Consider the following 12,621-nt stretch of genomic DNA (forward strand, 5'->3'; position numbering starts at 1 on the left):
GCACAGAGAAGACCATTTCTCATCCATTCTAGGTACATAAGAGTGCCAAAGAAAATAAAGTTCAATTCTTGCAAGTGACAACCACAGATAATAGATATGATCAAACCAGGAATTTGAGAGTGGGTTGTAAATCAAAACAACACAATATGCAATCAAATAGATAGGAATAGGAGTGATCAGAGTTCTTTTCATCTATATATTTATCTACTCTTAGCAAAAGCCTCTGGCTCTGGGGAATTTGAGCTCCTAGAAATGCCAGTTCTCATTGCCAAGGAAGGTTGGATACTAAATGTTATTCCACACACCAGGCATCAAGCTGCTAGTGTGATCCCCATGGCAAAATCTACCAAATACCAGAGAGGGCCGTGATGGAAGGATGCACATTTTCCATAACAGAAAGAAAAATAACAAGGCCCCAAATGGAAGCATCTACCAGAGTAGAGGTTGGCTGGTTTTGTTGACAGGAAAAGGGTAGAAGCTGCTTTACTATAATACCATGAGAAGCTGGATGGCATTTCAATACCATGATAGTGATAATGCCATTTTAGATTTATAAAGCCCTTTTTATTTTGAAGGAGACAGACAGTGGGAAAACTGCAGGAAGCACTGTAAGTTTTACTAATTTGGTGCTAATTGCCCTGCTTCAAGACAGTTTATGGTCTGGAGAATGTAATAGGATTACATAGAGTATTTATCCTGCTTTTGAATTAGCACTTTCCCGATTCAGGAAAGATGGTATCTGGCAGTAAATATTTGTTTCACAATATTCAGGCACATGAAACATCACGTTGCTCTATTTTTCTAAATCAAATTAAATCTGGTTCTGAGTGTCCCCAGAGCCACTATGGGATAGCCAATATCTGTTATTATCAAGGAGTTTTCTTTTTCATTCTAGTTCTGGCTCCCAAATGGCTTATGCACTCCAATGAACTTGAGCAAATGTACACACCATGCAACTACTACCATTCTTAAGACATAAAACATTTCTATCCCTCCAGCAAGTTCCCTGGTACAGATTTTACAGTGAATCTATTCGCTATACTTCTGTCCTCAGGCAATCGTTGATCTGTTTTTCTGCTACTATACATTAGTTTTAGATTTTCATATAAATGGAAAGAATATAGAATGTACTCTTCTGTTCTGGCTTCTTTTGCTTAGCAGTGTGTTTCTTTAGATTCATACATGTTTTTGGCTGGCATACCATACATGTTATTGTGTATATCTACAGTTTATTCATTTTATTGCTGAGTAGTATATCATTGAATACCTTCAATCACAATTTTTTTTATCCATTTTCCTGTTAACAGGCCTTTAGATTGTTTCTATTGTTTGTCTACTCTGAACAAAGCTGTCATTAACATTTGAATACTGGTTTTTATGTGAATATGTTCATTTTTTTTTCAATAAAAACCTAGGAATAGAATCGTGAGATCTTATGGTAGACATGTTTACTAAATAAGATGCTAAAAAAAAAAAAAAAAAAAAAAAAAAAAAAGATGCTAATGACCACTTTTCCAAGGTGAGTATACAAATATTTCTATCAGCAATATTTGGGAATTGCAGTTGTTATATAGCCTGACCAAATCATGGTATTTTAAATCTTTTTTACTGTATCCATTTAATCAGTGTATAGTGGTATCTCATTTGCTTTTAATTAGCTTTTTATCGATGACTAATGATATTAAGAATCTTTTCATTTGCTTATTGTTTATCTTCTTTTGTTAAATCTGTTCAAATCTTGTGCACATTTTTGTTTTTTTATTCTTGAGATGTAGGAGTTCTTTATAGATTCTGGATACAAGTTCTTTGTCATATATATATGCACTATATATATATTCTAGTCAGTGGCTTATATTTTCATTTTTGGAATGTTGTCTTTTAAAAAAGCAGAAATGTGTGTCTTTACAAAGTCTAATTTATTAATTTTTAAAGTTACTTCTGCTTTTCCTGCTTTATCTAAGAAGACTTTGCTTCTTCCAACTTTGCAAAGATTATTCCATTTGTTTTAATCTTGTGCTATCAAAAATTGGCAGTATTACATCTCCTTATGTCTTTGTTCCTAGTTTAATTGCCTCTTCACTTTCTAATTCTCTTGGTATACAATTATTACTTTCTTTCCTCTTCCCTTTTTTTCTCTTCTCTTCTTCATTTCCTTTCTCTTCTACAATATTTTTAAGTACTAAGAATAGACTTGAAAACATAAATGCAAATACCTGGTAATGTTGAGTAACTATGACATTCTTGAAATACATGCATAAGTGCACACACATATGATGAAATCTCCAGGTGCCAGAAACAAGAATTAAAAACTAGTGTGGTGCAGTTGTGATTAGATAGTGGGAAAAGGGAGATTTGGTGTCAGTAACCCATTGTTAGTGGTTTTAGCACCCTGATAGACACAGGCAGTAACTAGGAGACAGATAGATGTATAGAGAGCAGGCAGTTGGAGTTTTGCATAGTTCTGAGAACTTGAAGAACTACATTCACTGTTAATGTAGATTGGAATAGAGAATACTGACTCACTTGAACAGGGAGAGAACAAAGATTATTGTCTGTCCATGTCTGGTCTATGGCAGGAAAAGATAATTTAAGATTTATGCCCCATTCAGGTGTGTGATTTGAACTCATACAGCCTGTGTTGGGGAAACCAGCCCAAAACTTTAATATAAAAATTGGCTCCAAGAAGTGCCTGCCAAAAACAAATGCAAACTCACTCTTGAAATATGCTTCTAGAATCTAGGTCACAAAATATACTCAATTATAACAACAATAACAGGAGCATCTGAGTGGCCCAGTGGTTGAGAATCTGCCTTTGGCTCAGGTCATGATCCTGGGGTCCTGGGATCGAGTCCCGCATCAGGCTCCCTGTGGTATATCTGATTCTCCCTCTGCTTATGTCTCTGCCTCTCTCTGTGTGTCTCTCATGAATAAATAAATAAAATCTTTTAAAAAAGTAACAAAAGAGACCACTTAGATGAGCCTGTTTTAAGAGAATATATGAGGAAATAATTGAAGTGCATTAGAGTCAACACACAAAATAACTGCAGAATTAGTGTCATTGAAACTTGAAGTATTAGAATGGCAATCTGAAAAAAATATATATTTAAGATGAATAGAGTTGAATAAAGGAATCAAACACATACAAGATACTACAGAAAAAGAATATGAAGATTTGGAAAAATAAGTTAAACATTGAGAAGTAGAAAGATACAATCACTAAACTGAAAATTCAATATATATGTGCTTAACATCAGATAAACACATGCAATTAATGAATAGAAACATGTGTCTGAGAAAAAAATCAATAATGATGCATCGTGAATGATAAGAGATTAAAAGTAGGAAAGCACTGTTTAGAAACAAAAGAGATAAAATGAGAATGTCCAAAATAGACCTCATAGGAATTCCAAATGGAAATACTAGAAAGGATGAGACATTGGTTATATTAATAAGAAAAAATAGCTGTCAATTTTCCAAAATTAATGAAAAAAGAATCTACAAATTCAAAAGTAAAGAGAAACTGAAGAATTATAAAAATTTTTAAAAATCACAGAAACAGGTTACTTCTAATAAACAAAATGATTACACTGAAATTGTAATTTAATTGTAATTCTCAACACCAATAACAAAGATCAAAAGACTTTAGATGCTGAGGGAAAATAGTTGATAACTTAGCTTGAACATGTGGATGTTAAAGCCTTATGCCTACACAATGGTAACTGCATATAGTGTAACCAAATAATAGATTTTACTTAGACAATTTCTTATTCAGTTGTGATAGTAAAATTATGACATTTTCAGGAAAAGACTGTGAATTTTTCACCCAAAGATCCTTCCAGAAAAAATATAGTTCAGAAAAAAAAGGGAATTGCAAACAGAGGACAGAGAGAAATGAAGAAGGTGGTTGAAGAAAGAAATAAGTTAACATGGATAGGTTGACTTCTAAACAATCATTAGCTTTGTTGAACAATAAAAAATAATGACTAATTGGATTACATAAAACTAAGGGATAACTAAAATACTAAACAGCAATTACATGAAATTAAAGGACAGGAAGTTTGGTTATAAATGTTCTAATAACCATACATAGTTAAGAGAAGAATAAAAATAGTGGTTTCCTTATATCTTTTCAAATATGAAGAAGTGTAAAAATTTTAATGGTAATCTCAGAAGAACAGAAATAAAATATATGACCTGATTGAATAAAAGAGAAAAAAACTAGATTAACACATTAGTAGGCAAAAAGAAGAATAAAAGAAATAAAAGGGAAAGGAAGCCCACTAATTGAATAATTAGATAAAAATAAAAATATATCAGCAATAGGAATACATGTTAGTGAATGTAAGTTGCTATAAAAGATAGTCACAGCTTCATTAGAGAAAAGAAAAATCTGTTTAACTTATTGCTTTATCTCCTGAATCCAGAATAAGGCCTAGCATTTAGAAGGAGGCTAAACAATGCTTAGTGCTTATTGAAATAATTAAAAATCAGATTGAAATCCTATTATATTCTGTTTGCAAGAGACATAGCTAAATCAAAACAAACAAAATATAAAACAGGATAAAAGTAAAGGACAAGTAAAGGACTCACCAAATTATTACTAATAAAAGGGAAGCTTATGTAGCTATATTAAATAATGCAAAATACAGTTAAAATTTATTAGAGGTGAAAGCATCATTAGGGATAAAGTATCACTACATACATTAATCAGACAGGATAGGTTTTGCTACAGTAAAAAATGAACCCAATATCAGTTGTTTAACATGGCTTGCTCATATTTTATATCCATCATAGGTCAACGTGGTATTCAATTCTATATAATCCTCCAGGATCCCAGGCTGATAGAGTCTCCATTTTTCTGAGGCAGCTCCATTAGAAGTACATAGCCTTTTTTGCCATGGAATCATAAGGTCTCATGTAATGAACTAAATGTTTCATCCTGGAAGTGACATACACTTCTCCTCTCATCCTATTTTGTGTAAACTGGTTCCTTGGTCTTGCCTTACTGCAAAGGAGCAGGTAAGTATAGTATTCAAATGTATACAGAAGGCAAGGACTATATATGGGTGAGCACTAGAAATCACCATTATAATGATAAAAGTACAAACAAAACAACAAAACAAACAAAAAACAAAAAACACAAAAAAATACAAAAAAATGATAAAAGTACACATCTAAATTTTTATGCACCTAACAACATGCCCTTGTATAAGGTAATATTTAATACATTTTTTAAAAATGTCAAATGTACTATCACAGAAGGGCATGTTAACACACATTTCTCAGTAATTAATGGGTTAAATAGACAAAAATTAGTAAGAATAAAATATTCTTAAAACACAATTAAATATTTGATGACTCAATTAACAATTAGATCTAACAGACATATATGGAATTCAGGACCTAACAGAGAATACTCATTCTTTGCAAATATATAGGTTTTGAAAGAATTATATTTTTAAACTAGAATTTTATACCCAGTGATAATATCTTTCCAAACAAGTTAAATAAAGGCTCATCAGACATTTAAAAACTGAAAAAAATGTATCACTACCAGACCTATACTATAGAAACGTTAAATAATAGCCTACCAATAAATGGAAAATGATATCAGATGGAAATACAGATCTACACAAAGGAATGAAGATCAATGGGAATGGTAAATACATTAGTAAATACATACATTCCTCTTTAATTATTTATCAATGGTAGTTTAAACAAAAATACTTATAAAGCATTATGAAACTTTTAATCTATATAAAATGACAATAAGAACAGAATAATCTGGAAGGGATAAATGAAGTGTACTATTCTTTCAGTCTTACACTATACTGTGAAGTCATATAATATTTAAAGGTAGGTTGTACTATGTTAAAGATGTGTACCATACACTCTAAATTTACTAAAATAGTAAAGTTAAGAATTATACCCAAAAAGAAGATAAAATGGAAGCATAGAAATATCACCTAAAAAAAGGGGCAGAAAGAGGGGAAAAGCAAGAAAAAATAGTTGAGATCTATAGAAAAAAAATAGCAAGATGATGGAAACCTAAGTGTATCCATATTCACATTAAATGTGGTGGTGGGAAAGCAAAGTGGTATGACCACTTTGGAAAACTGTTTGACAGTTCATTAAAAATTTATACACACACATACCTCGGAATCCAACCATTTCACTCCTAGCTATTTAGGTAAGAGAAATAAAAGCATATATTCATACAAAGAACTATTTAGAAATATTTATAGCAGCTTTACTTGTACTAGTCTTTTTTTTTTTTTACTTGTACTAGTCTTAAGTGGAAAGTACCCAAATATCCATTATCAGATGCATGAATAAACAAACTGTGGTATATTCATACAATATAATGCTCCTTATCAATAAAATGGAATGGACTACTGATACACTCATCAATATGGATATATGTCAAAATAATTATGTGAGTGAAAGAACTGAGCCAAAAACAATACCTTCTATCTGATTTAATTTTTGTAAAATTCTGCAAAATGGAAACTAATGTAGAGTGACATTAAGAAGATAAGTGGATGCCTGGAGGTGGGTGGTAGGTGGGAAGAAGTGAGAGGCACAAAGTTGGAGGACGATAATATATCCATTTTCTTGGTTATGATGATAGTAACAGATCCATATATATGTCAAAACTTAAGAAAGTGTACAATTAGGGAAACCTGGGTGGCTCAGCAGTTGAGCATCTGCCTTTGACCCAGGGTATGATCCTGGAGTCCCAGGACTGAGTCCCACATTGGGCTCCCTGCATAGAGCCTGCTTCTATCTCTGCCTATGTCTCTGCCTCTCTCTCTCTCTCTCTGTGTCTCTCATGAATAAATAAATAAAATCTATAAAAAAAGGAAAGTGTACACTAAAATATGTGCAATTTATTCTGTAATAAACTTTTTTTTAAATTCCCAGTTTCTACCCCTTAAAAATTATGACCCAACTCTATGCTGTATACAAGAAACTAATTTCAAATATAATGTCATAAATGTCATGGGTCAATAAACTATGGCCCATGAGCTAGTCACTTGTAATAAATAAGATTTTATTCCAACATAGTAATTAACATATTCATTTACATATTATTTATGACTGCTTTGATGTTGTAATGCCAGAATTGACTAGTTTTAACAAAGACCACATGGACCACAATATTTTATGGACCACCAATTGGACTGCCAATATTTGCCCTCTGACTCTTTAAGAAAAAAGTTTGAAGACCAGTGATGTATGTAGGTTGAAAGTAAAAATGGAAAAAAGATATAATATGAGATACTATTTTTTAAAAGCTGGAGAAATTATGTTAACATTAAACAAAATAGATTTTGTACTTAAAACACTATGAGCAACAGAGTTATATTACAAAATGACAAAAGGCTGAATTCACCAATAAGACTCTACAATACTAAATAATCATGAACCTGATAACGATGCTTCAGAATACATGTAGCAAAAGCTGACAAAAGTAAAAGGAGAAACTGACAAGTCCCACAATACATTTGGATATTTCAATACTCCTCTTTTGTAATTGATAGAACTGGTAGATAGAAAACAAAACATTTTCTTAAAGTATTTGACAAATCATTCCAAAAGTGCTTGGCATCTAAAGGTTTCTTCTTATATCATGTTCTGATATCAAGTGACATACTTTGAGAATTGCTGAATGTTGAGAAACAAAAGCTCAATTGTTTTTTTTTAAATCGATTTGTTTTGTTTTCTTCTGTTTTAACTGCATGTTACTATTTGAGTTAAGAGCTTGTTTAAATTTCCATTTCTGGCAGTGTGGTGGAGTACATAACCAGAAAATCCTCCTGTTGCGAAACACCTAGAAATGCTGGTGAAAATAAGAATTTTAAAATGCATAGTTACCTCACAAAATAAATAAGGGAAATCTCCAGGAGCTACAAGGAAGAAGATGAAAATTCTACAGTTGCATTTGAAGTGGGTTGGAATTGGGTTAGGTTTATAGGTGTCAAGCAGACAAGATTTGATAAACATGCAGGAACAGGAGATAAGACCTACAAGCCTTCAGAAAACAATGAGTTACTATTGAGCCACAAAATGCCACATCCTGATTGAACTGGTAGAGTAGAAGTTATTTAATCAACATCATGAGAAGAAGATAAAACAGCTTTTGTATTTTTACCTGGAATTTAGAGGAGAGGGTCTCTCTTAATCATATGTATTTGAGGTTTGACTATACACTACCTGCATTTTCAAGAAAACACTGAAATAAAAATTAACAAAATTTCCAGGTTAGAAATACCGAGGCACTGGTGAAAACAAACACTAAATCTATTTCTTGGGACACATTCTAACTCCAGACCTTCTAGAATTTTCACAAATGAAAAAGCCCCAAATTTTGACTATTGAATAAAAGATGTACTCACAATCAGGGCACCTGGGGCTCGGTTGGTCAAGCCTCTGCCTTCAACTCAGGTCTTGATCTCAGGGATTGAGCCCTGCATTGGGCTCCCTGCTCAGTGGGGAGTCTGTTTCTCCCCCTCCTTCTGACTTTCTCCTTGCTGTGCTCTGTCTCTCTTTCAAATAAATAAATAAAATCTTTTTAAAAAATTTAAAAAGAAGTGGCTCACAATCCAAAATTATAAAGCTCAAAAAAGCTGAAAAGCAGAGGGCAGACAAAATAAGTAGTAGTAGGTTAGTCTCCCAAACACTTGACATAAAGCTTCCATGGACTATTTCAACTGAGGGAAAAAAATACCACATTTAGTTAACTTAATCTGATCATTGTTTATTTCTTTTGATCTATACTTTTTAGTTTCATAAAGGTCACTGCTGTCACAAAATAATAAAATTTTTAATTCACAAAGAATATGTAGACTTCATGATCATGTATTTCAAAGTTGGGATCTGACTCACTGAATAATTTCATATGTAGTTTTCTGCTTGACAATATAATTTCTACAGAGCTCTAATTCTTCCATTTCTCTTGTTCTTGAGGTACAATAATTTCAATCAATATCACATCTAACTTGAAAATAAAATTGCATAAATCTAGAGGTCAGTATTAATCTATGCTAATGCAGGAACTAGAATTTAATTTTTAGATTCTTGTTCCAGATTAAGCTTCAGTGTTTTTAAAAGCATGTGTAGAATATGTGCATGTGTGTCTTACATATGATTGTGTGTATGTGTTGTGTTTTACAATGCCTATTTAAAGATTAGATTTTTAAGAATTTTTAGTGGGGGAGGAGAGGGGCAGAGGGAGAGGGAGAGAGAGACTCTTGAGCAGGCTCCACTCCCAGCACAGAGCCCGACTTTGGGCTCTATCTCACAATCCTCAGATCTTGACTCCAGCCAAAATCAAGAGTTGGACACTTGACTGACTGAGCCACCCAGGTTCCCATATATATATATATATATATATATATATATATATATATATATTTTTTTTTTTTTTTAATGAGAAGATCCATATGAAGCTCTTAGCAAAGTAATTATCTTTTTAAAATAGATTTTATTTATATATTTAAGAGACTGAGTGAGAAAGTACAAGCGGGAAAAGGAGTAGAGGGAAAGAGAGAAGCATACTGTCCTCTGAGCATGGTGCTGGACATGGGGCTAGATTCCTGGAGTAGGAGGCAGACTCTGAGGGCAGATGGTTAACTAACTGAGCTACCCAGGTGCCCCTAGATTTCTTTTAAAAAAGGAGGTGTCTGGAGGACCAAATAAAATTTGGGAAAGAAATTTTTATCTCATTTTATTTTTATTCAATAGTCAAAATTTGGGACTTTTTAGCTTGTCAACAGTCCTTTTCTTTTGAAAGCCTAGTTTGCAAGGTATTATTTGTCTAAACCCATTTATGTTCTGTATGAACCGTGAGATGATTGGTGCAACTTGGCAATGACCTTGCCTATTTTATATTAAGCACTGAACATTACCTGCATGTTAAGTGGATTTAGGATTGTTTTGTGACTGATTTCTTTTTCCAGTGGTGCTCTAATTGCAATTCATACTCAGTCTACTGCTCTGACAACTAATGTGATTTCAGTAGTTTCAAGGACTTCATACATTATTTTCTGTGAACACAAGGAATCTTGGCAAAGAAGCAAAGTAATACAAAGACAGGTTTTGCCCAGGCACATTTCTGGAAACTATATAGATATTCAGGAAAAAGAATCAACTAAATCCACCATGGTTCCCCTACTCTACCCCAAACTGTAGTTTGGAATGACCCTCTAGTAATAAAGGGGGTAAAAGGAGGGGAATAAGTCCAATCCTTGTACACATGTAGTTTGAATGGAATCAATCCAGGAAAGCTTGAAGCTTTATGGGAGTGATTATGAAGTTGCCTTTTAGTAGAGACAAAGAGACTGTCAAATCTGAATTTCAGTTATTCTTATTCACCACTGAAAACCATGAAGTGCTATACAGGGTAACTACATGGCTTAGGCTTTCACATACTCTAATTAAGGCAAACTATACCTTTTAAAAACAATTTATTAAATTTCATAACAGCATAAGTCAATGGTGACTCTACCAGGGCATTATGAGTGGGATTAGCCCAGGTCGAACTGTAGGATAGATGAAGCATGATTTCTGATGCCTAAAGCACTCAATATCTAGGACCCTCCTAGACCAATATCTAGGACCCTCCAGGCCAATCAATTCTTCCAAAGAGCCCTGTCCACCAATGCTTTTCCAATCAACCTCATTCATCAAAACTTGCTGGCTTATTTCATGAATCTTCATTGTGTACTTCCAATATTTCAGTCTTTGGGTAAAATACACTGAAATTATAACAAAGGGAAGACACAGGCAACTGAGCAAGAATTTATACTAATGACAGATCACTGCTTTGATGTGTGGGGTGCTCTGAGAACATTTAGGAAGGGCCCCACATGTGTCTTAGAAGATCAAGGAAGAACTCCTGAGGGAAGAGACATTTGGCTGAAATCTGGAGTAGAAGTTAGCCAGCTGGAATAGAGGGCAAGGGAGTTCCAGGTAGATGAGAGGCCCTGGCACGTTTAAAGGATAGTGGCTCCTGCTTGGTGTTCATCAGAACACCCCAGGTCCCCCTTTCAGAAATGCTTGGCAGCTGTTATTTACAGAAATACAAAAACCACTCTGAAGGGTGCTTTTTATCAAAGAGGTTGAAATTTAAGTTCCAAACTTCATTCCAGGGACTAATCCTCCACAGTTAACACAGACCATGGAGATAGACTCTTCCTTTGTGAGTCATTTCTAGAGTTCATTTGTTCCCTCTTTCAGCAAACATCCAATAAACTTCTCCTCAGTGCCAGACCCTGCCAGACACCAGGGCTAAACAGATTGGGTTAGGAAAAGCTTCAGTAGAAATGATCATTGAATATTTGTCACTTTTTAAATCAACTTCATTTGTTTAGAACATTTCAAAAATAATTGTTCTTATTACAAAAATTCTTTTCAAATGATTTGTCCATTTTATTTCTATCATATAAAACGCTCATTTGTGTATTCATTCTTTCAACAAATATTTAGTAAATACTTATTATGAAAGAGGATGATTTCATCTTCTATGGACCTCATAGCCTGTTAAGGGAAACTCATGTAAATCAATAAGTATAGTGATTAGTAATTGGTTATTAATTAATAATGAATATAATAAAGGCTGTCATTAAAACTCTAGAAAGGCTCTATGAGTGCTCAAAGGAGAGTATGCCTTACCTCCATCCAGAGAAGTTATGGAGGGCTTGCCTGGAAAAGATAACACTTACTTTGTCTAAATAATACCAATTTTTTGTTTCTGTCAGGATTGTAAAAGGAAGGATCAGCAAAGAACTGGTTTGAGTATTGGCTAATAAGAAATGGACAGAATGAAGGCAACAAGTGAGTAAAGAAAGATCATCCTGGGATAGGAAACTATATGTGCAGAGATATGGAAATGAGGGGCATAAAATAGTTTGACATGACTGAGTCATATGGGTAGGTGGTAAGAGGTGGTGGTGCATGTGATTGGAGAAGTAGTCAGGGCTGCATAATAAAGCCCATTTAATCCTCAAAACCATCAAAAGTAATAAGCACTATCATTATCTAAATGTCAGCTCAATATTTCCATTCTGAAAGTCTACTTGGCCTTTTAAACAACATGTACAAAACCAAACTCTGATCTTGCTCCCCCCACCACCTGCTGCTTCTGCAGATTTCTAGAACTTAGTAAACAGCATCTTCATATGCCCAGTTGCTCAGGTTAAAATCATTCTTCACTCCTCTTTTCTTCACATCAGCTATCTTAACTGTCTCTGAACCCTATTGATTCTACAGTCAAAATCCACCCAGAATTCAGCATGTCCCACCACCTCCTGGCCCTAGATACTATCATCTCTAGTCTAGATAACCACTGTGGCCTGTGAAGCTGTCTCTCTACCTCTGTCCTGACTCTAACTCTTATTCCCTTCTTTTCTCAAACCAATCGTCAGAAAGACCCTTTTAAACTCCAAAATCATATCGTTTTGTTCAAAACCTTGAATTAGCCTCCCATTTAACTCAACCTAAAGAGCATTGTGGTACAAAGGATGACCAGCCCTACAAATCTGTCCCTGCGTTAGCTCTTCCTCTTCACCTCTTATAACTCTCAGTGTCCCACTTTCTCCAACCCCCTCAGGCTCCTTG

The sequence above is a fragment of the Canis lupus genome, chromosome 13 (assembly GCF_003254725.2).
Source record: "Canis lupus dingo isolate Sandy chromosome 13, ASM325472v2, whole genome shotgun sequence".
Classification (NCBI taxonomy): Eukaryota; Metazoa; Chordata; class Mammalia; order Carnivora; family Canidae; genus Canis; species Canis lupus.